Source organism: Orcinus orca, chromosome 1 (genome assembly GCF_937001465.1).
Source record: "Orcinus orca chromosome 1, mOrcOrc1.1, whole genome shotgun sequence".
NCBI classification, from domain to species: Eukaryota; Metazoa; Chordata; class Mammalia; order Artiodactyla; family Delphinidae; genus Orcinus; species Orcinus orca.
In genome coordinates this window covers 1,462,861-1,488,025 of record NC_064559.1, presented here as the reverse complement: position 1 = coordinate 1,488,025, position 25,165 = coordinate 1,462,861, and the positions used below count along the sequence as shown (strand labels likewise).

The following is a 25,165-nucleotide window of genomic DNA, read 5'->3' as shown; positions in this document are numbered from 1 at the left end:
GTGGCTCGAAAGAAACAGCCACTCTCCCACACCATAAGCTGCAGCCATCAGCCAAAATCAAAGTGTCTTACGGCTGGTTGGATGGTGGCCCCCAAAAGGATATATCCATGTCCTAATCCTTGACTGTTACCTCATTTGAAAAAAAAAAAGTTTTGCAAATGTCATTAAGGAGGTTGAGATGGGATTTCCATCCTATATTATGTGGATGGGTCCTAAATATAATGACAATTGTCCTTATTATACAAGAAGGGCAGAGGGACATTTGAGACAGGCAAAAGAGAAGATACAGACACAGAAAGGGGGTGATGTGAAGACAGAGACAAAAACTGAGTGATGTGGCTTCAAGCCAAGGAAGAGGGCGACCACCAGAAGCTGAAAGAGGCAAGGGATAGAATCTCCCCTAGAGCATCTGTAGGGAGAGCAGCCTTGCTGACACCTTGATATCACACTTCTGGCCTCTACAACTGTGAGATAGTAAATTTCTCTTGTGTTAAGCCTCCAAGTTTATTAGTCTCCCAGCAAGCACGGGACACTTATACAGCATGCACTAAACCTTTTCTAGGCTTCAGCAGTTTACTGCACAAACCTAAATATTTTCAAACAGTCAAAGGTCTCAACATCCCACCATACATTAAAAACCAAGGCACTAGACTACCTTCCTTGGCAGTAACAAAATATCTTCCACAAGGACAGTTTGCTCTCTAAGATGTCTGCTCCTTTCTTTTTATTTCTCAGTGTTCCCAGGTAATGCACCAAGTGTTAGGGTCTTTTAATTACCTTCCAGCAAGTACAATGCCTTAATTCCATTTGGTTTGGAATAAACTAGGAAACAAGATAAAAGCAAAAAGATGGAGGGCCGAATATTCCTGTTACTGAACAGTCACGTGAAGAAACAGTAAGGGAATTTAACACAGATTTTTAGTTTAACAGCATAACTGAAAAACAAAAACAAAAACCAACCAACCAACCAACCGTTCTTCTACCCACTGAAAGGAAAGTAAAAGTGATTCAGGGAGCTTCCAAATCTTGTGAAGCAGCTTAAAAAGGGAGAGGGGAGGCACACAACTGTTGAGAACGACACTCTAATGCACAAGGTCAGGGATCCTAACAAATTCTCAAAGTCTCAACATATACCAACAAGAACCGTATTATTAGAAATATAAAGGCACAGAGATATAAATGCATAGAGATATAAACTATTTGGTATTAAAAACAGACCTTGCTATATAAACATATAGTATGTCACTTTTATCGCTTTATGAGAATAACCGTATAAAGAAAGTCCAGAAGACCCCACTGCTGTCATCTTGCAAACGATCAAAATTCAGCACCTACAGGGCCCCACCCACCCTCCACGCTGTGTGTCTGTGTGTCTCTAAAAACAACAACCTGCAATTGGCATATAATTAAACCCATAGGCAGCTTTGAATATGAGATCTAGGCAGAAAAAGTAGCAGCAAAGACAACAGTAGCTGGAATTTGGTAGAAAAGCAAGAGAAGACTTTTTAAAAGCTTCCAGTTCAAGTCAGAATTAAGGTTAAGTTTCAACAGCTTGGGATAGCTGTGGATGTTTTGCTGTTCTCTGAAAAAAGAAGAAAATCTATCATAAGTATGTTCATTCGAGAAAAATACTGTGTTTGTTTAGTTTTTTTAGCCATGCCCAAACGACTCTCAATTTTGTACACTGTTCAAGGGCAGAATGTATATTGGTTAGGATGTGCTCATGGCTGGTGCATCTCCAAAAAATGCTTCATGAAGACTGCCAGCTTCTGACATCTTCGATGGTGACAGCATTATGCAGAGAGGCCCGAATGCCTCCCACGGACCCAGAAGAACCACCGATGCAGCCGTTAAGAACAGGAGCATCTGGTTGAGCATCAGGACGACCCTCCTTCCCGTCACCAGCTCCTGCGAGAGTCACGGCACCTGAAGCCATCGTGTCCAACCTCCCACCTGAAAGCCCCCGCAGGTGGCCAGGAGCGTCACACATCTCAGTCATTAGAAAATTCCTTTCAAACGCAGTGAAGGACCATCACGCTCACAGGTAACCTAGGTTAGCTCAACTCTTCGATGAGCCTGCCGTGCAGGGGGCAGGCAGCTATTCTCATGCGTGAGAACATACGTTTTTCATGGAGCTGACAGAATTAACTACTCTCTCTGACGTTCAGGGGAGCAGCAGTGTCTGTTCTTACACTGAACAGGCTGTGCAAGCTGCACCAGAGATGGGATGGCACCCTCTGTGCTGTCAGAGCAGAGATTGTCAAAGGAAATTTTGACCAAAGCTCCTAGAAGGTGTGGCCCCCGCCATGCTCCCGGCCGTGGAATCATGCTAAGGGGCCTGTAAGCAGCAGCAGGAGCACCCCCGTAACAAACGGTCTTTCCCAACTAGTTACAATAACTGCTACTCCAGGATGGGCAGGCTCCTAGATGTGTCTCCTTCAGCGTCTGAAAACTAAACCAATTCTCTGACAAGCTTCTGAATGGGACATGTACTCACCTATGCCTTTGCAGGGAGATCATATTGAGTTCAAGAGCTTTGTCGAGAAATCTTTTTTCTAAAGCATCATCTTCTTTGGTGTTGCCAATGTGGAATTGAATATTCATCTTGCTTTTATTCTGGGGCTCCACTGGACATCTGAAAAACATGTTTTTTGTTCCAGCTATTTTTCTACAATGTGCAACTACCATTAACAAAGCAACAGAAAAGTTTTAAAAACCATTTTCCAGATGCAAACAAGAGATTAAAAAAAAGATCTGTGCCAGAACATTTATAATTTACTTAGGGAGACCACTCTTGCATATGGAACAGTGAGTTAACATTCTCTTATACGACTCATACTTAATTTCCAAGAGCCTCAGTTTCCTCATCTGAATATTAGGAATAATAGTAATATCTCCATTTCATACTAGTTATGACAGTTCAGTGGTACAACATATATGAGGCTTCCAACCCATGGCAGCCACACAGCAATGTGAACGACCCTTTCTCTACAAGGCTGCAGAGAAAAAAAATGAGTTGGTCTGAATAGTGGCGGTAAGATTTAAAAATAATGAGCAGCAGCTTTCAAAGCACTTAAAACACTGTATTGTCCCAAGCTGTGTGATCTTGAACAAGTTACTAAATCTCTCTGTTGTGCCTCTCTGATGTGAGGACTAAATGGCCACAAATTCTCTGCAGCCCTCCCAGCAAGAGGTGGGGTCTTGTGCTCCACACCTTTTGAATCTGGGCTGGCCTTGTGGACTTGCTTTGACCAAGAGACTGCAACAGGAGTGACGCTGTGCAACTTCCAAGCTGAGGCCTCAAGGGGCATGCGGCTTCTATACCTGCCCTCTTAAAACATCACTGCCATGTAAGCAAGCCCGAGCTAGCCTGCTGGAAATAACAGGCCCAGCCAACAGCCAGCCAGCAACAGCTGCCAGACAGATGAGGGGGGCCATTTAGACTCTAGGTGGATCACCAGATGACTTTGGTTGAATAAGTGATCTCAGATGAGACCAGAAGAAATCACCCCACTGAGCCCGGCCCCACCTGCTGACTGAAAAGAATCCTGAGCAAAAGAAATGGCTGTGGTTTTAAGTCACTGTCTTGAAGTGTTCTATGATGCAAAAGTAGATAACTGATAGAATTCAGAACAGCATCTGGAACACATTCAATGCTATGTAAATATCTATTGAAGTCAATAAATTTGTCTTTTCATTCTCTGCACCTTGCACAGGGCTCATACAGACTCTCAAAAATGAATGAGTCAAGTTTCATCTAGGATACGTTAGTATTGGACTTCAGTTTCTGATTTGGAAAGTAAGCAAGCCAAAATTATCTTCCACTGACAAACAAAGGAGACAAACAGAAGAAGAGCTGACATGTTATTCTGGATTACAAGGAAAATATGTAATAACTCTCTCCATTTTCTCAAGCACATCCTGTCTTATTATTCCACTTCTACTGGATGGGATTCATTAAAAGTAATCAGCAAAGAAAAGCAGGGTGAGGAAGCCCCCATTAAAAGCTATGCTCGCCTCTCAGGGCACACACATAATTCCTGTTAAAGTTAATAGGAGTCAAGTGCACGTCGACAGACAGAAGAGACACAAGCAGGGAAACCAAGTATCTGGTAATAGGCTTTGAGCCTGAATTCTGGGACCCCCTTTTCACAGCTAGTAGGTATCCTGGTTGACATTTACATTAAAAACTTAGTGTCTACCCTCTTTGATATTCTGCTGCCTCAGGTTCCCCAGGCGACAGTCCAATTATAGAGCTGGAAGCAGCAAAAAGGACATGTGATTTAAGGGGAAAAATATGAAAAGGGGGAAGAATTAGAAACCTGGATTTACAAAGAATCTGTATTTACAGTCATCCCCCACACATTCATCCATCCTACTGTGAACGTAGGTGGTATCATCACAGCAACAATGTCATAACAACTAGAAATTGAAGATTAAATTCGCACGGTGCCCAAGAGTGTCCCTGCTGTGGGGCTGAGGGAAGAAAGAAAAAGATGAAGGGGAATCAGCTGCTCCCAACCTAGCAAGACAGCTGTGGAGGGAATTCAAATTCCACAGGACAAGGGCTGTGGAAGCACAGAGCTGAGCAAGTAACTCTGCCCGAGGGAAGGTTGAAGGTTTCAGAGGAAGGGAGGTGGGAGGGGTCACGACAGGGGGAGACGAAGGAAGGGCATCTGGCAGAGAGCTGTCTCTGCCAAGGCACGGGGGACCCCAGCAAGTTCTCTGCAGCACCTGGGGTGCTGGGTGCCTGGTTGGGGGCAGGACTGCAGATTGCAGAGGGCCCTACAGACACGCTCTCCCAGGAACTGGATCGATCGGATCCTGGAGCAACGAGGAGCAATCAGGTCTGCACAACAAGGAGTTCTGCATTGTAGAAGAAGTACTAGGACATAGGGGCTTGAGGGTAGGGACACTGCGGGAGAGCCCTGATAGAAAGCTCCCACAAAGAACTTTCTAGGTCAACAGAATTAGGGCTCGTGACCAAGACAGGGACACTGGGGTGTTTCAAGCATGGGCAGTAAATGCAAATGCCAATAGGGACCCAATGGTCATATAAATGAGTATAACAGGCCCAACATGGCAGACTCAGCACAAACTCCCTACGTCACCTGTTAACTGTGAGGGCCTGTTCTTTACTTCCACAGAGAAACAGTCTCCCTTTTGCTTGAAACATACGGCCCTCCCAGTCTGTTTCTCCCACTTTCAGAGACACGGGGATTATGAAATAAGACATCTGGCTTTAAATCATCTTCCCATGTTCCAGTAAGGGCTCAAATTGCGTGTTTTAAACCCTGTGAGCCACGCCGAGCACTGCCGTGGGCTGTGCTGGGCCACTGCTCCCAGGCGTTATCACTGAATCCCACAGCGAGGGCAGGGCCTGTGGCCTGAATGAGTTGGGGGGCAGGGAGAAGGTGCCAGGCTGACAGAGCGCTAGCAGGGGGCCGGGAGGGTGTGGAAGCAGTGGGTAATCCTGGGACTGCAAAGCTTCCAGGACAGAGTCTGAGCAGCGCTCCCCAGGGAGTCTATGACAGAAGCTGATAAGGATGGTTGTGACTGGAAAAGCGGTGCCACAGTCCGTCATAGAAATTTAGGAAATCCTGAATTAACAGGGCTACAAGGGTTTCTTGACTCAACTTCCTAGAGCGTCTCAAGAGCTCCGGTGAATCGTGAACTCCCAAGAGGATAATTCATACAGGAACAGAGTTTTCCCCAAATGCATGTGGCTGAAAAACAAACCCACTGCATCTCTGGGATGAGTATTCTAGAATGCCCACTGAGAAACCCCGGGACTTCCCAAGGTATAAGAGGGGTGTGTGTGAGAGGAAAAGCACCACCTCAGCGCGAAACAGCATCTCACAAAGGTGGTGAGGGTTAGGAGGGCGCAAGAAAACCGCAGGCAGTTGGCAAGCGATGACAAGACGCTCGTTTCAGTGGTGTCTGCTCCAAAAGACAAACCAGAAACAACAAGGGCGCGACGAGTGCATCCTGAGGTGAGAGAAGCCCACAAAAGAGTCACTAGGCCTCTCCTGACTGCCTAACTTTTAAATAAAAAATTAACTCTAAATTTGCACATGATTAGGAAAACTAGAGTAAAAATATAAAGATCTATTCCCATCCATACAGGTGGTTGCCATTAACGTTTTTTTGTGCATTTTCAGGATCAGATACACAAATGTGTATAAGTGTATATATGCGTGTTTCCATATGTACATATATACATATATAGTATTTACAAATACAAACACTGTGGGTTTCTAAGTGGAATAACAGAAATGTCCTTTTCTACACCTGCTCTTTTTCCTTTTGACCTGATGATGTATCAGGTCATCTTCCCAGTTTGCTCACAGACCTTCCCCGTTCTCCACACACACGTTACTCCATACCACGGATGGATCCTAATTTCCTTCATCAGACCCCTCCTGAAGGATATCCGGGTTGTCTCTAGATTTTCTCCATTACGTAAGTATCCCTCATTGGACTTGGGGGTGCCTGATTTTATGCACACTTCTGTGCAAGGCAGAGTACTGGCAGAGGGCAGGTGCCTAGAAGTAAAAGTCTTTGGTCAAAGAGCAAGAGAGTTTTGAACTTTGATGGACGCTGCAAACCTCACTCCAGAATTGAACACATTTATTGTACTTAACATAGGCAAAGTGTGCTTGTTCCCTCGTCTACACCAGATGTTATCAGTCTAGAATTTCTGCCCATCAGAGGGGAAGAAAATCCCATGGTTTTTATCTGCATTTCCTAAAGAAGTTGGCCCCTCTTCATTTGTCTAGTAGCCAGCTGTGTTTCTTCTGAGTTGTTTGCTCATACGGGTAGAAACCATCCCCTGCCTTTTTAAAATTTGGTTATCCTTTTTCATTTATTTGTGGGTTCTCCTCTATATCAACAGTAACCTTTATATGTTAATACACTACCAAACTTTTGTGTCTGTCATTTTGTTTTGTTTATGTCTTGAACTGTAGAAAAGTTTTAAATTTTCATGTAATTAAATATCTTTTACTTTATGGCTTCTGAGTTTTATGGCTTACTTAGGAAGGCTTCTGTACTCCCTACACTTACACAGAAATTCTCTCCTGTATTTTATATTTGCTTCTTGCATTTAGTTGTATTTGCATCTTTTCGACTGACTAGAATTTGTGTATGCTGTGATGCAAATATATAATTTCTGTTTAAATGAATTATCAATGCTTCAATCAGTCAATTAGACAAAAAGTCAAGTTAGACTTTAAAATTGTCTAAGTTAAAATACAATTCTCAAGTAAACAGGGACCAGTTTCTGGACTTTTCCACCGATCTGTGTTTCCCTCTGCCAGTGGCTTTACATGTTAATAGATCATATGTTAACATTACATTTTATTAATGTTAACATATATGTTTAATATGTTTCATCTATCCTTTTGCACTAACTTTTTCAGGTGAACACTGAACTGACTTCTAGATATTTGCTAATTTTTTTGACTATTGCAAATGGGATCTTTCCTTGTTTTTTATTGTTATTTCTGGCTTATGGGAAAGTAACTGACTTTTACATACTTAGACATAACTGATCACAATTCTGAACATGATCATTTCTAGTTTTTCCACTGATTCCTGCATTTTGAAAAAACAGTCATTATCATCTGTGATTTTTGTTGTTTCCTTAGTAAAGACTCTGGAACCAGCCCCCCCCCCGACTCTCCCCATGTCCTTCTCCTGCCTGATCCCACTTCCCCGCTGCACCTGACCCTAACCTGTCTGCGCTGCTGTAAAACACTGTTCACAGGGTGGTGATGACAATAAAAGGTATTCGTATCTGTAAAGCGCCAAGGGCTCTGCCTACTTTATTTTATCTTGGGGTTGTCACTAGACACATCACATGCTTCCCTCTCTTTCCTAAGGCATGGACCCCACATGAAAGGGAGAAAAGGTGACCTCATATCTGGATATGGATTTTGTCACTTCAAGAGCTTTATCACATTAATATTAATATCTAATACATATTAAACACTATGTGTCAGGAACATCCTAGGCACGTTCCATAAGAACCACAAATAATATTGACAGCTAACCGTTAAGGAAGTAATTAACCGTTAAGGAATAACCATTAACGCTGTTTTAATTTTAGCCCACCGGAAAATATAAGGGGTATAAATTCTAGTAGCATTAAAAAAAAGAAAGAGTTACCAATTCTAATAGTAGCTTTTCCTTTTCAACCACTTTCCAAAATTATAGTTCTCCTTTTCTGTCTAGCAGCTTTGTATGGTTCCTTCACCGATGGAGAAGTTATCCACTGGTACTGAGACAGAAATGATAAATATGCCATTTAAGTTACAGGTAATTTAGGAGGGTTTGATCTTCATTGGAAATTAAGATATTTTAAGTTAATAAAAGGTCTTCAATCTGCATTTCTGGGAAGCTAAATTAAAGCATCACACAACATTTTCAAAATCAGAAAAGCCATTTCATTTGACTAAAAACTTAGTTTTAAGATGGCAGAAAGTACCTTGATAATTTTCTTTTAAAAAGGAAAGAAAAACAAGCCATTAAAGAGAAATTCTTCCAAGAGAATTAAAACATGTTATATGCCTCTAACTTGGCACTCTTTCCATTCTGGAGACCTTTTTTGGTAACTGCTTTCATCACAGAATGATTTAAAGTAAAATAAATTGAAATTAGAGTAATTATTTCCCAATGAGTGGCTATTTCCATTTAAAACCAAAAGCCAACTAATTATTGCTTTTCCCATAAAATTAAATATGAAGTCTACATTATGTAATTATACACTTACTTCCCACTTTGTGTATTCTAATTTCTTCCTCAAAAACCTAAGATGCCATCTTGCAGACTGCCCCCAGTGGCTACCATTTCGGCAGCAGCAAAGGTCAGCTTTAAACATTTTGCATCTAAAGTGGCTTTAGATACCTTTGGATAGAAAGTACAGTCTAAGCACCGTCCAGACACTTAGATACCTAAAGGGCATCCAAGATAACAAACCAAAGTCCTGATATTCCCTCAAAAGCTGCTCCTCCCATCAGCCCCCTTCTAAGTGATACCACCCAGTTGCACACATAATCATCAACGACTTGTCTCCTTGTTACTGTCTCCTTCATACCCCACATCTAATCTATCGGCAAGCCTTGTTAGCTACACCCTCAAAACACAACCTGAATTCAACCACTTTTCACTTGCTGCAAACTTCCAACCTAACCTAGGCCATAAACATCTCTTATTTGGAACCCTGTGATAGTCTCCTAACTGGCCTCCCTGTTTCTCTTCTTTATCCCCCCAAGTCTATTCTCTATACCAGGTCATCTTATTCAGATACTATTTGGATCATGCCTTGTCCCACTTCAAAACCCTCTACTCGTTTAGAAGAATCCACATCTTTACTCTGGCCTTCAAGACTTTACAAGAGCAGACCCCTGGCTAGCTCCTTGACCTCATGTCATACCACACTCTTCTTCACTCAGTACTCTGGCCATGTTGGCCTCCTTGCTTTTCCTTAAATACTCCACCCACCTACATACCTGCATACTCATTGCCTCCTTGTCCTGGAATGTGCTTACTCCAGTTCTTCCATGGCTTGCTCCTCTCTTCATTCAGGTCTCCATTCAAATGCCACTTCTCCAGTAAAGCCATCCCCTAACAAACCTGTCCAATGGAGTCCTACCTGCCCCCCCTCACTCTCCTTACATTAAGATATTTTTGCACTTCCTACTACCTAAAATTATATGACTTATCTGTTTACTCATTTCTATCTGAACTCCTTCACTAGAATGTAAGCTCCATGAGGGCAAGACTTTTGTCTGTCTGGTTCACTGCTTTATCCCTAGTGCCTAAACCCATATCTGGCACACAGAAGATAGTAAAAAAATTACTTGTGAATCTGACAAATGAATAAAGTACTTCTGGCAAGAATTCAGAGGTTGCACAGGAAAGAAATAATGCTCTTCGTGGAAGCAGGCTTAGTATCTAGGTTCACCTCTATTTAGAGTAGAGATAAGAACAATTTACAAGTATAATTCACTTTAATTAGTACATTATCTGCTAAAGACATAAGGGAAGTGCAACACTAGAAAAGTACAGTTGCAGCTTGAACAACATGGGTTTGAACCTCGCGGGTCCATTGACACACGGATATTTTTCAATAAATATGTACTATCATCCTACACGATCCAAGGTTGGTTGAATCCACAGATGCGGAACCACTGACTATAAACTTATACCCAGATTTTCAACTGCGTAGGGGTCGGCACCCCTAGCCCCACATTGTTCAAGGGCCAGCTGTATATGATGAGGAAAGTTAAACACATTAAGTTTTAAAAACTGTCAATACGTGAACAAATTCTTTTTGTTTTCCTATGTGTTTATCAATTAAAAAAAAAGTGAGCACATACCAATAAGTGGATTTTTTCTTATATCCAGAACGAGCAGAGTTCTGTTGGTTTCAAGGGCCTTTAGTAAAGCCTTTGCTCCCTCACTGGTGAGGCCACACTGCTGCAGGTCCAGTGCTTTCGATGAAAGACAAAAGGTCATTTGCGAAGTCTATACAGATTTAACATATAGACAGCTCCCATTTTCTCACGTGTGGAAGAGTCCTGCACAAGAGAAGTCATGGCAGGTTTGTAATTTTGGATATGGAAAAAAACAGAAATGTATACGCACACACATAATGCATAATCCAATTTAAAAACCTCTTCTTGGATGTGCAATGATAACCCTGCCTTTAGTCCCAATAAATCATCCAACATATTTTACAATTACAGAACTGAAGAATAACTGTATATAACCTATGAGCAAAAAGCATCACAAAATGAATCTCAGTTCATAATTAGCAAGGGTGGCAGTGGCATGTAAACCTCACAAGCAAAACCTGGTGGAGCTCAGAAATGCACTGCATTCTTTTGATCATGATCTTCAGCTCCAAATCACACATGAAACTAGTTAAAAGGGGAAAACAAAATAGAAGAAATGTAATAACTGTTAGTTTTAGAGGAAAAAAAGACAAGTCTAAGAGGTTACAAATAATAACAAATTCAAACAATGTGTGAATAGAGAATACATACTAAAAACCTATCATGAAATATGATGGTCAAGAACTCTCTCCATAAAAAGTCAGACAAAAACCAGAAAAACTGATCATGAATTCTAGTAGTTGTGGGGCTGAACAACCTACTCATTTAAACCAAAGGGATCATCACCAAAGCACAGGTATTAAAAAATATAACTATCATGAGTCATTTATTTAAGTGTTGAGTGGACCATCACATTAAAATAAGTGGAGTCTTTCAACACCCCCATGACACATAGAAATAGCAAGTCAGACATATGGATCTGACAGGATATCATACAACCCTTACAAACTCTCACTACAGAAGAATGGACACAGGGTATAATTAACCAAATAGCCAAATTAATACAAACAGCCAGTAAACCTCACCAGTAAATCAAATGAATACAAAATAAAACAAAATGTGGTTATTCTCCTATCAGATTCAGGCAAGATTCTGTAGGAAAAGGCTTTAAATAATGTCTATACCCTTTTGATCCAACAACTCTCTTTCTAAGAATTTAACCAAAATAGTCAGAGATATAGGTAAGGATATATATCAGAGGACTATTTGTAACTCAAAAACTGGACAAAGCTTATACACAAGAATGGATAAGCTATGTGCACTGTGGCATATTCATATAATGGAATACTGAACAATTCCAAAAAATGATGCAGGAGATGCAAATTTACTGACTTGCTAAAATGCTCATACTAAATTAATTGAAAAATGTTATAGAATTTGGAGTAATCCCACTTGCATAGAAAATGGAGAGGTACTCATTTTTGTAGTTTTACATTTTTTTACAAGTGCTACAAGCCAGTGTTTGTGAGAGGCAGGCTTCACATCTACTGTTGGGGTGGACTACAAACTGGCATAGCATTTCTGGGTGGTAATTTGGCCATGTGTATCAAAAGTCTTAAAAATATGTCACACTTAGTCATTCCACTTGTAGTACCTTATTCTACAGAAGTAAGCCCGATGGACACAGAGATGTATATATAACGTATTCACATTGTTTGTGACAGGGAAAAGCAAACTGTCTAAATCTAATGGCAAGGAATTGATTAAACTATGGGACATCAATACGACGCAATACTACATGATACATCATTAAGTGAAAAAAGCAGGAATATGAAACAGCAAGTATACTACAATTCTACTTTTGTAATCCCTAAGTGTACAAATATATTTATAGAAAAAAAAGACTGAAAGTATATACACCAAAATGAACAGTGATTATGTCTGGGTATTAAAATTATAGGTAATTGTTCTCTTGTTACTCTGTATTTTCTATAAAGGATATATGCAACTCTTAGAGAAAGTTTAAAAGCAAAATAAAAGCTATCAGTAAAATGAGGCTTTAAGAAACATCCTATCACAACAGTATCATGCCAAAAGCTAAGCATATATCATATTAAAAATTCAGTATTTTCAATTTTAGAATTTACCTCTAAGCCATAAATCCTCACTAAGAGATTCTGCCAAAGCACTTGTACCCAGGTCACCAATGAGCGTGCTGCAGTTCAGAGTGATGCGCCTCAAACCAGCCATACAGTCAAGATCAGGTCTCCTGGAACGAAGACTCTCAGCCCAGGTTTCTTCATGCCTTCTGATAGTCTGATACTTCAAAGATTTAATGGGATGAAATTAAGATGCTTGAATAAGGAAACAGTGTGTGCCTACTGAGTACGGCTTATTATGTCAGAGATTTACACACACACATATCAAGTATATATACCAGGAGCATCAACCTGAGAAATGAAACAGTCACTTCTGGTTTATGAGTCCAGTGACCCAGATTCTAGTCAGTCAGTGATTAGATTCTAGCCACTGGATTTCCTGTTTCTGAACACTTATGTAAAGTTGGACAACTCAATTACAGTCTATGAATTATTTTCCTTATCTTCTAAGTCAGGGAATTGGTTCTAAATTCTATCTTTGCTGAGGCTCTATATTTCATCATTCTGTCCTCCAATGGCCTCCAAACACCTGACTGGGAAAACCATAAGAAAACTTTTTAACAAGCATCTTATTTATTAACAAATTATATACACAAAGTTCCATACATATAATTTAGGTACATGATAAACTACACAGATTTTTTAAAATAATACAAAGGTAAAAACGTTCTAATATTTTCTTTTCCTAACTCCTAAGGCATTATTTTGTTTTACTTATTTTTTTAAAATATTTATTTATTTATTTGTTTGTTTGTTTGGCTGTGCCAGGTCTTAAGTTGCAACATGCCAGATCTTTTAGTTGTGGCATGTGGGCTCTTAGTTACGGCAGGCACGTGGGATCTAGTTCCTTGAGCAGGGATCGAATCCAAGCCCCCTGCATTGGGAGCGCATGGTCTTAACTGCTGGACCGCCAGGGAAGTTCCAAGCATTATTTTAAAAACTATATTTACAAAATGGATCTCACATGCTACCTAGGGTGTGCACACAAACTTCAGAGGCCTGGACTATGCAGAGCCAGTTGGATGTGCCTTGGGAAGATAATGGTTTGACATCTAAGCACAAGTACTGTCTTAAAGACATTCAATTCTTTATATTCATAAAGTAAATTTTGGTAACAGGGAACACTGACTGTAAATGAAAAAAGTCATATTACATTCTTGAAAAAATAAAAGACTCAAAGTGCCTTTGATACTCTAAAAGGAAAATCATTAGTGTCATTTTTCTATTAACAATAACTTATAAAAGCTCCAAGCAGAAACAACAGCAATCACTTGCACAGTGCTTAGTATGCGCCAGGCACTATTTATACAAATGAGTTCAGTTAAACCTCATAATGAGGCATAGAGGTTAAGTGATTTGCCCATGGTCACTAGCTATGAAATGGGAGAAAGGGAATTTGAACCTAGGCCATTTGGCTTTGGCACCAAAGTTCTTGGCTGTTTTCCACCTCAGGGGTCAATGGACTTGCCCTGTATAGGTTCAAAGAATTTTTCAATTTTTAAAACCTAAATTTAAACATTTCCAGATTTGTGGGATATACAGTTTCTGTTGCAAGTACTCTGCCCCACTGGCGTAGGGTGAAAGTAGCCATAACTACCATGTAAACAATGGGTGCGATTATGTTCCAAAAAAACTTCCTTTACAAAACCAGGCGACGGGCTGGATCTGGCCCACCAGCCATAGATTACCTATCCCTGATCTGCACCATCAAACTATTAAAAAGGCTTCATGTCAAATTATTAAATAACTTTAGGCCTAAATACAGTCATTATAACCACTGTAAAGTTGTTAAGGCATTATTTTAAAAACTGTATTTACAAATTGCTGATGTACTGATTTTTATTAGTTTAAAAACTACAGCAGCTAATAAACACTTGATTCATTTAAGTCTTGAAGACTATAACGGCATAGTTTCTTCACAGTATTACAATAAATATTTTCAGTAACTAAAATACATAAAAGTATTATTAGGTATTATATATTAAATCTCTTATTTCTAAAATTAAGTGGAGTATCTTTACTAAATGGTAGAATCCCAAACTGAAAACTGGTCATATTCTTTCAGCAAAATGAAAGCTGCACTCACATGTATCAAAAGACAAAAATTAGGGTTTCCCTGGTGGCGCAGTGGTTGAGAGTCCACCTGCCGATGCAGAGGACACAGGTTCGTGCCCTGGTCCAGGAAGATCCCACATGCCGCGGAGCGGCTAGGCCCGTGAGCCATAGCCTCTGAGCCTGCGCGTCTGGAGCCTGTGCTCCGCAACGGGAGAGAGGCCACAAGAGTGGGAGGGAACCGTACCGCAAAAAAAAAAAAAAAAAGACAAAAATGAACTGCCATCTGTATCAATATATTAATGTGCTTCAATCACATATGTTTTCATGAAAGTTTAAACATAAAATCACCTTTAAGATCTAGGCCATGTGATCTGCTCCCTGCCATGTCAGATTACACCCCATGAAGTTTACTTAACTTGTCTTAAGTGTGATAGAATTCTTTATACCTTGAAAAATAACTAAAAGGACAAAAACACACACACACTCTAAGATGAAGAGCCTATACATTTGTCAATCTTGACTTATTTGCTTTTCTTGAGTCAATTGGAGGTTTATAGCCACATTCTCAAAATCATTAACTACAATCTTCCCAAACAGGTAATTGACGAACAGATGCATTCTAAAACTTGTCAGTAACAAAGTGTTATTCCAGTTTATTGCAACAGTTTAATTCTATTTAGATACTAAAACTGAATACACTGAATACTGCAAACTTTATTCCCAACCACTCAGCAAAGTACTACATATCTTTTCAGATATAGGAAAAAAAGGAAAAAAATAAAAAGCATAAGATTCTTCCTATTTTCATTTCCAAAGATACATCCCAATGTTTATCAATCAGTGACTTAAAAGTCAACTATAAACCCAGTATTTTATTAGGTGCTATGCAGTATACTAGAGCAATATAAGAGAGAGGACCTCAAACTCTCTGTTCCCTCAAATTGAAAGGCAAGCTTCCTGACCCCTCCAGACCACTACTGGACACAGGGAACACACACTAATGTTTCAGGACACCAACCAACAGTCACGTGCTTTTTGATTACTTCCATGACACACCCCCACTAACACCACTGAGTTTGCTGCTCCTACGGGACATTACATGTATTTCCTCTTTTAACACATACCACAGTGCATCATAATTATGATTGCAGCTAGATGTTCTAACAATTTAAAGAGAATGATGACTTTTTTGCTCTTTACATCTTGCTATTTCCCTTCCCATAATATTTCTTGACGAAAACCATAAAAATATAGACAAACAAAAAAACAGAAAATATACAAAATGTGTGGTTTGTGGCTTAACACAAAGTTAAGTAAAATTAGTTCTGACAGTATCCAGCATGACAAAATTTCATGGTACAAATGAGAACGGACCAAGGTTTGAGCAGGTACAGGAGACAATCCAGGCATGAACAACACCAAGAAAAGGTAGACAGGAAGTAACATGGTGTGTAGGAAATCACAAAACCAGTCTGATGGGAAGAGACTTAAACAAGACTGAAACTCACTTTCTAAACCTCCATCTCTAATTGGACAATTCGCAGGACACAGGTGCACCAAAGTGGCCAATTTATTCAATCCCTTTAAAATGGAGGAAGAGTTTAAAATTTTACTGGTTTAGTTTGCCCCAACAGCAACTATCAAATGTCGACAGGACACAATGAAGGCTTACCATTGTTAACACAGTTAAGTCTCTCTCTCACAACTAGCCCACTTAGCTCCAGGTTCCTTAGCGCACCCGACGCACTTACACAGCATTTAAGAGCTTTACACAGCTGGACGTCACATCTTTATTTCTTATCGCAGGAACACGACTTCTGTAAACTTTATTTCTGCCAGAATCTAAAGCAAAATTATTGTAAAATAAGTGGTTTAAACCATACATTTTATCATCATTAAAAAGCATTAAAAAAAAAAGCACCTGCTCTGTGCTAAGGATTAGAAACGACTCCTGCCCTTAAAGCCTTCATTAAGGAGGGAGATGTGTAAACTCAAAATTTCAATCACATGAGATAAAGAAACATAACCTTTATGCACAGAGGTTCCTTTGGAGGCAGAATGTGATGGCTTCATGATAACCCTGAAGCAGAATCTAGAAAGATGAGGCTATGCAGAGTTGGAGGAGGAGGTGCATTAACTGCAGAGGGAGCACCTGTGCAATGACACTCAAGGCTGACACCGGCTGGGCACAGTAAATACTGCATGTGGCGATGACTAAAGGGCAGGGGTCCAAGTGTGAGAAGAGACAGAAATGAAAATAGAGATGTTGGCCCAAGCAAGCCTGGGAGAGAGCATGGCTTGTATCCCACAGGTGATGAGGCCTGGGGCTACCACTGGCTGAGTAAGGGTGCCTCCGTTGATTAGAAAAAGGAGCCACGCTGCTGAAGGACCAATTAGATAAAGGGAGTGACCACAGAAAGCTCTGCTTCCTCAGGGCCAAAGAGCCCCATGAGGCTTGGCCAAGCACAGTTCAGACTACACGCCTCTGTGCAGAGCACACGCTGGGCGGCTAGTATGTACTAACTCTGTGTGGGCAAGCCATTAGCAGCATTATTTTAGGCGTATCTTTTCATGTTAGAAGATCACTCAACCCCAGTAGGCAGATGAACTTAGAGGAACTGAGTCCAGGGGCCGCGAAACCACCCAGGAGCTTCTGCCATAGTCCAGGCAAAATGTAATATGGATGAAGAAGCAAATTTAGGAGGAGGCCAAAATCTACAAGCTGGACCCACTGGATTGAAGACATAAAGAAAGTTCAGTGAAGGAACTCTGAAGAGAATCGGCTCTGCAATAAATTTTTCTTAAATTCAATGTAAAATATTCGGCAAAATTAAGTACAGTAGCCTTTAAGTCCCTTCCAGCTAGAATTTCTTTTGATTTCTACATTATTACTTTGGTTAAGTAAAGTCCCATCAGAGGTACAGAACAGTTCCTACACCTGAATGGGATGCAAAGAATAATCTGACTTTTCTTCACCAGGGGATGAGTTGAACTGTCCTTGCAGGAGAGATAACAGATGGTGTGAACCCCAGATCCTAAAAAAGGGGCCAGGCACACAATAAGTATTCAGCTTTTTGAAAACAAATGAACAATCATTTCCTCTCCTAGATCTTCACACCCTTTCTCTGTTGGCTACTTTCTCACAGCTTATTAACACCCTCAAATATACGCACATAAAAAACTCTCAGACCTATGATTCTCTGTATCATCTTGTGGGTAACCTAAGTATCTCCCATGCCTTCAAACACCTGTCCTCCCAAAAAGCCCAGATCTGTACCTTAGGCCCAGACCCATCTACCAGGCCCCTCCAAAGCACTGAAGATGAAGTAAGATCCTCTCGCCACCCCCAATCCCTTCCTACTGTGCTCTGTATCTCACAAAAAGATGCAGCTGTAAACTGTCACCCACGCTTGCTGCCCTCCCTTTTCTAACTGGTCACCAGGCCCCACCAATTCTGTCTCTGATCTCCAAAACCCAGTCCAACCTTTTATAACTTAAGTGGGACCCTTAGATTACAATTCACCCTGCACCCAATCAACTGCCTTCCACATGGAGGTCCGAGAGAGCCTCAAAACCAGAAGTGCATCTCACTGTTCTTCAGTGTTTCCCACAGCCTTCAGGATAAACATCTAAACTTCTGACAGGACAAACAAGGCCCCGTTCTGTCGGGCCCCAGTAGGTTTCCAATATCAACTCTCATTTCTTGCCCAAACCCTGAGTTCCAGTCCTGTACTTTAGTTTTGCCATATTTTCTTATATTTCTCAAACTCTGACACACACTGCTCCCTCCTGCTACCCCAGGAGTTTCTACATATCCTTAGAAAGGATGGCACCTCCTCCAAGAAGCCTACCTTGAACTTTCCCTTCCAAGTTTCTGTGCTCTGCAAAGGGGAAAGATGGGGGTGGGGAGGGATAAATTTGGAATTTGGGATTAACATATACACACAACTATATATAAAATAGGTAATCAACAAGGACCTACTGCATCGCACAGGGAACTCTACTCCATATCCTATAACAAACTGTATGGGAAAAGAATCTGAAAAGGAATGGATATATGTAAAACTGAATCGCTTTGCTGTATACCTGAAACTAACACAATGTTGTAAATCAACTATCCTCCAATATAAAATAATAATTAAATTTAAAAAAAAAGATTTTGCGCTCTGTAGCACCAGAACTCACTTCTTCCAGAGCACTGACTACTGTGCTTGTGTTTACCTGCCGCCCAGCAGAAGAGAAGATTACCTAGGGCAGAAGCATCGTCTCCAGCAGCCCTTGGTTCTGACAACTCATTCAAGTGCCAGGATATTTTACACACATAACCTGCTTAATTAATTCTAAGAACCCACAGAAAGAGTGGTTTTTAAAGTCATTTTACAAGTGTGGGGATTGCAGTTCAAAAGTAACCTGCCCAGGCCACAGAGAGCATAAACCCTGGAATTCAAACCCTAAGCTGCCTTCACACCGGTGCTCTTTCCACTACATGATACGACTATTGAAAAAAGATTTTTTTTTCCTGAGCCCTGTTTTAATGGAAAGGAAATGAAGCGGGGATATACGCATTTCCTAATCGCTTTGGTGTGTACCAGGCAAAGTCATTCAACAGACCAGGTAACATCTGTGCAACAATTAACGATGCTCCAAACTGCTCAGTGTACTACATTGTAGAACCTACAAGCATGAACACAGTGCATCCTTGTAACCGCCACAGAGACTGGGTCCTATTAAGCCCATGCTACAGATGAGAACACTGAGACCTTGAAGCCTTAAGGCACTCGGCCGGGGTCACCGAGCTGGCAGGAGTCCTAGGCCGCACGCCCCGCCTAATGCACGCACACCCGGGCACTGGGCACCGGTTCTAGTGCCCACCCTCCACCTTGTACCATCTAAAACTCCACTTCGTAGAGCCCACACGACAGCCCCTGGAAGCGGGAAGTACAAACCTGTCTCGCCAAGCCGTGCCTGGAAGCAGCTTTGGATACAGATTAGGGGCAGAGGGTGCTCAGGAGCGGCGCCCAGTCCACCCCATGGAGGCTGTCGGCATTAACTCCAGCAGGCCCTCCTGCAGGGAAGCGGCAAGGCGGGCAGAGGCACCGAACCCTGCAGCGCGCACAGGTCCTCAGAGCACGAGAAGAAGTCGGCCGCGCTCTCCCGGCCCAGCTTCACCGAGTGATCATGGCCCGAGCGCGGCCTCGGGGACGCTGGCTGCGGACACGATGCCCACACCCGCCTGGGGCCCCGGCTCGCCTCCCGGCCCCTCGGGCGCTCACCGCCCGGCGGCAGCGGCCCCGCAGCGTGCGCAGGACCGGAGTCGCAGCCAGAAGACATAGGGCCACGGGCTCCAGCTGGGCCGGCCCCTCCATGCCGCGCTCCGGAGCCCACGCACGGCCTGGTGTTGGCGCGGGCATCAACGCCCTCCAGAGCCGCGGGGTTGCGGTTTAAGCCTCCGGGCGGGCCCGTGGGGGCGGGGCTCGAGGACTTCTGCGCGCTCGCCGTGCGTCCGCACGCAGACCCGCCTCCCATGACGACGCGGCTTGAGGAGCAGCACGCAGCCCCGCCTCCCATGACGACGCGGCCTGAGGAGCAGTCGCGGGAGCTTTGAGACTAGGGCGGCGCGAAAGGTAGGAGCTGTGGAGGGTTTGGGGTTTACAAAAAACGTTTGCTGACTGATCCAAACAAAAGTGAGACATGGTTGTATCAAGGAATTTTAAAAGTAGTTAAACTCCGGCTGTCTGTGCTCGCCCCGCCCAGGAGAGAGCGGGCACTCTGTGAGGGACACAGGAAAGGCTGAATGAACGTCCGCCTGTGGTCCGTTACATGGTGCACGGGTGGGTGAATTTCTGCGGAGAGCTCTTAATTTCTGTCGTTTCTGCTGACTTGACACGGTGGTTGGCAAACGGTGACGTGTTCCATGCATTCAGGACATGATCGTGGTTACTAATAATCACTTTGTTTTGTACTGACACCTCCACAGAGAATTTCCTACTGAATATCCACTTTACAGAAGAGAAACTGAGGCGTAGGAAGTGAAGTGACTGAGTGAGAGGAAGGATTCAGACAATTGGTGTTAGTAAATTAACCCTGCAAAGAGGCCGTTAGACGGCGGTGGCTCTAGTGATGCGGCTGCCTCTGTAAACCACCCAAAATCTAAGCCTGTCAATGCCTCAGGGTGACGAAAACCGCTGAGGACAACCAGTTACAAACCACCAACTAGGCGTTAAAGCCATAGCAAATCAGTCATTTCCTTGCTTTGCTTCTGCCCTTTTAAAATAAACATCTCTGCAGCTCCTGTGGCTGGAGTGCTCCTCACCTCTTCCGCTTTGTGGTGCCTGAATTAAATCTATTTTTGCTCACATAAAGTGTTAAAATTTTAAATATGCCTCAGTTTGTCTTCTAAGATTGGCCGTAGAAGTTGGATTTGTGTCCAGTTTCTAGAACAGTGGTCGTCCTCTGGTCAGGCCTTAGGCGTTACGTGTACAACAACGTTCCTCTTCTACCACCACCTTCTGGATGCCTCCACCCACTACCAGCTACCGCGCATCAGATCCCCTAGATGTGGTCAGCAATGGCTTTCACATGCAGCGTGCTCACATTATAACATCGCAGACACTCCTCCGTCCTCCAGCCAGTGTGTGAAGTGAAACATTACCATTCCTGTTAAAGAGTCTGGTGTGACCACTTTCCCAAACACAGCCACTCCCCAGCTGACCCTGGGTAACCACTCTTCTGAACTTGGTCTCCATCACTGGCATGGATGTCTTTCTATGTAGGCTACATTTTTAAGTATTCTTAAACTGCATATAGTATTCTATTTTGTTTTCTCTTGTTACTTGCTTTATTTAGTGTTATCTTTTCTAGATTCATCCATGCTGACACGTAAAGATCTGTCTAGTTCATGTACTTTCCTTGCTATGTAGGATTCCCATGTAGGGAAATACAATAATTTATATGTGCATTTTCCTGTTGATGGACATTTAAATTGTTTCGAATTTTAAGTATGATTTCTTTTTTAAAAAAGTTTTATATACTTTTTAAAGGTTACTTTACATTTACAGTTGTTACAAAATATTGGCTATATTCCCTGTGTTGTACAATACATCCTTGAGCCTATCGTACACCCAGTAGTTTAGATCTCTCACTTCCCCACCCCTGTATTGCCCCCTCCTCCCCCTCCGCACTGGCAACCATTAGTTTGTTCTCTATATTGGTGACTCTCCTTCTTTTTTGTTATATTCGGTCGATTGTTGTATGTTTTAGATTCCATATATAGGTGATATCCTACAGTGTTTCAGAGTTCAAAAGACTCTCACGACAGAAGCCAAAAGGCAAGAGCCGTTTTACATTGATAAAAAGCATTTTAACTATGTAGAAGCAGAAAATGAAAAGAAAGAACTTTGCATTAAATTTAATAAAAGTTCAGGGAGATCTTTGTGGTATATTAGTGAACTTATTTGTGGAAATTTAGCCATGTACCTTGTGTTGAAGAGGTACCAAGAGTTCAAGAACTCTCACAATTTGAGTACACTATTGCCTTACATGTAGGCATGGTGGCAGCCATTCACATAACAATGATTTGGAGGATGTTGTGTTAGTCAGCTCTTGCTCTGATAATGCTTTGGAACAAATCGACCCAAAACTCAGTTACATAAACAAGAATTTATTTTTCTTGGACCTATGGGCTAGCTGCAGTGGCTCTCTTTTAGACCTCTAGATGGCTGGTTTTGCTCCGTGTTTTGGATCAGTTTGAGGTCTGTAACACACATCTTCCTCTGGAGCCCAACTGTGAGGCCGCAGCTCCCAGGCCTGTCTTCTCACAAAGTTCACTGAAACATAAGAGGTGAGCCCAACTGCACAAGCCCATTTAAGCCCTCTGCTGCTCATTGAAGGCCATCATGTCTGCTCACACTTCATTGGCCAAAACATGTCACAGATCTAAGCTGTATTTAGAATATGTGTATTTGTTTAAAGTTGGGTGCCCTCACAGAAGAATATTGCATTTTGGACAGTGTTACCTTAGCATTTTCATTGGCATTTGCAAACGTGATAAACGCCATGTGCACTTTTTCACCTTTGAGAACTTTTTGAAATTATGGGACCATTTCTATTGGAAAAGAGGAAGGTACACTTTAGAACTCAACTCTAGTTATGGCATTGCTGGGAGAAGAATTAATGAGATAAAGTCAGTACAAGTGAAAGATTTGGGATTCACATATTCATCATTAACATAAGCATTCTACAGAACATTCCTGAAGAATTGTGATGCTTGCTTTATGTGATTTCTATCATAAATCATTAGAATTTGACCAAGACACTTCAGTAAAACATACATCATACAGCACATCGTATTTTAGTTTTTCCTACCACTCCACAACTTATCATCAATACTTTACCATAACTCAGAAACAGAAACAGAAACTGAGTGAATTCATTGTTAGCAGACGGGCTTCACAAGCAATACTAGTGGAAGTTCTTCAAATGATAGCAGACAGTAACTCAAGCCATAAAAACAAAACAAAGAATGCTGACTAGAGCTGTTGTGTAGGGAATTATAAAAGATACTGTAATTTCAAATTTCTTCTCCTTTCTTCTATTAACTAATTTAAAAAGTGCCTAAAAATAAGACTATATTTGGATTTTTCTCTATATAACATAAAGAAATATATTTGATGATATGGCACAAAGAAGGCAGTGAGAGCAAAGCTGTATTAGAATAAAAATTACAGTAGATCATAAGCTGAATCCGCAGGAAGAAAGGAAGAGAACCAGAAATGGTAAATAGATTAACCCAACAAACTCAAAAATATTTATTTGCTTTACTTTCTTCTCTAAGCTCCTTGAAAAGATAAGCTTGTGAGAAGTAATAATTATAATAATATGTTGTTATGTATGTAACATATATAAATGTAATAAAAACAAAAAAGAGGGGAAGGAATACAGCTCTATAAAAGTACAGTTTCTCTTTCTCACTGGAATGAAGCTAGTAAAAATCTGAAGAGATTCTGAGAAGATGTATTACATAAGCCCTAGTGCAGCCATTACTCAAACAATGTGGTTAAAAATCATTAAAGGAATTACATGTTACAGTAGAAAATATCTACTTACTATAAAAGGAAAATGGAGGAACAACAACAATAACAGTAAAACAAAAATATGAGACATGTAGAAAACCAAAGGTAAAATGATAGACATAAATTAATCCTACCATATCAATAATAAAAACTAAATGTAAATGAATTAAACAATACAATCAAAAGGCAGATATTGTCAAACTGGGTTTTAAAAAATGTTTTCTATAGGAGACACTCCTTGGATTCAAAAGTCTAATGTGTACAAAGTAAAAGGATGAAAAAATATACATCATGCAGATAGCAACCGTAAGCATTGCTGAAGTGGCTATACTAATACCAGAAAAAATAGACTTTAAAACAAACAAAAAAGTTACTAGATATGAAAAGCGACATTTTATGATAAAGAAAGGGAAGATACAAAAATTTTTAACATATTTGCCCTGAATAAGGTAAAACCAAAATACATGAAGAAGAAAATACCAAAATCCATGAAGAATTGAAGGAAGAAATAGATAATTGCACAACATTACATACGGGCTTCAGTACTCCACAGTCAATAATGGATAGAACAGTTAGGCAGAAGATCAACAACGATATAGAAGACTTGGACAAGACTATGAATTAACAAGACCTAATAAATGTTTACAGAACACTCAACCAAACAGTAAAATACTCATCCTGCTCAACTACATGTGAAATGTTTTCCAGCATAGATGACATGTTAGGCTGTAAGAGAAGAGATTGAAACCCACGTACATTGCTGGTGGGAATGTAAAATGGTGCGGCCATTTTACAAAACAGCTTGAGAGTTCCTGTAAGTGTTAAATATAGAGTTACCCTATGACCCAGCAGTTCCACTACTAAATATATACCTAAGAGAAATAAAAACTTATGTCTGCACAAAAGCTTGTATGTGAATGTTCATAGAAGCATATTTCTAAAAACAAAAGGTAGAAATAATTCAAATGTCAATCAGATAAATGAATAAACAAAATGTGGAATATCCGTACAATAGAATAGCATTAAGCTATAGAAAGGAATAATATATTGATCCATGTTACAACATGGATGAACCATGAAAGCATTATGTAAAGTAAAAGCAGCCACTCACAGAAGATCACATATTGTATGGTCCCATTTATATGAAATGCCCAGAATAGCAAATCTGTGGAGACAGGAAGTAGATGAGTGGTTGCCTAGGGCTGAGAAGGTTGAGGAGATTGAAAAAAGCTTGTTAATGTGTAATGGGTTTTTTGTGGGGGGACAGAAATCTACAATTGGATTGTTGTGATGGTTACACAAGTCTTTTAGTGGTTACACTGAGAACCACTGAATTGTATACATTAAAGTGTTAAAATTATGCTATGTAAATTACATCCCAATAAAGCTGTTAAAATTATGATAATTTTATATTTATAAATTTGAAAATTCATCCAAAATGACAAATTCTTTAAAAATGCAAGCTAACAAGAGTAACCCAAGAAAGAAAAAATATCTAAAAAACCTATATCTACTGCAAAAGTTGTTTGTATAATTAAGT

The 25,165-nt window shown here is 40.9% G+C and overlaps 1 protein-coding gene and 1 pseudogene across 1 annotated transcript in view; both read right to left on the bottom strand.

Moving 5' to 3' along the window:
• LOC125964774 (metabotropic glutamate receptor 7-like) overlaps window positions 1-25,165 on the bottom strand; it is a 775,781-nt gene that overhangs the window by 588,748 nt on the left and 161,868 nt on the right. The window lies entirely within an intron of this gene.
• On the bottom strand, window positions 1,751-19,892 carry LOC125964842 (centrosomal protein of 78 kDa-like; annotated as a pseudogene).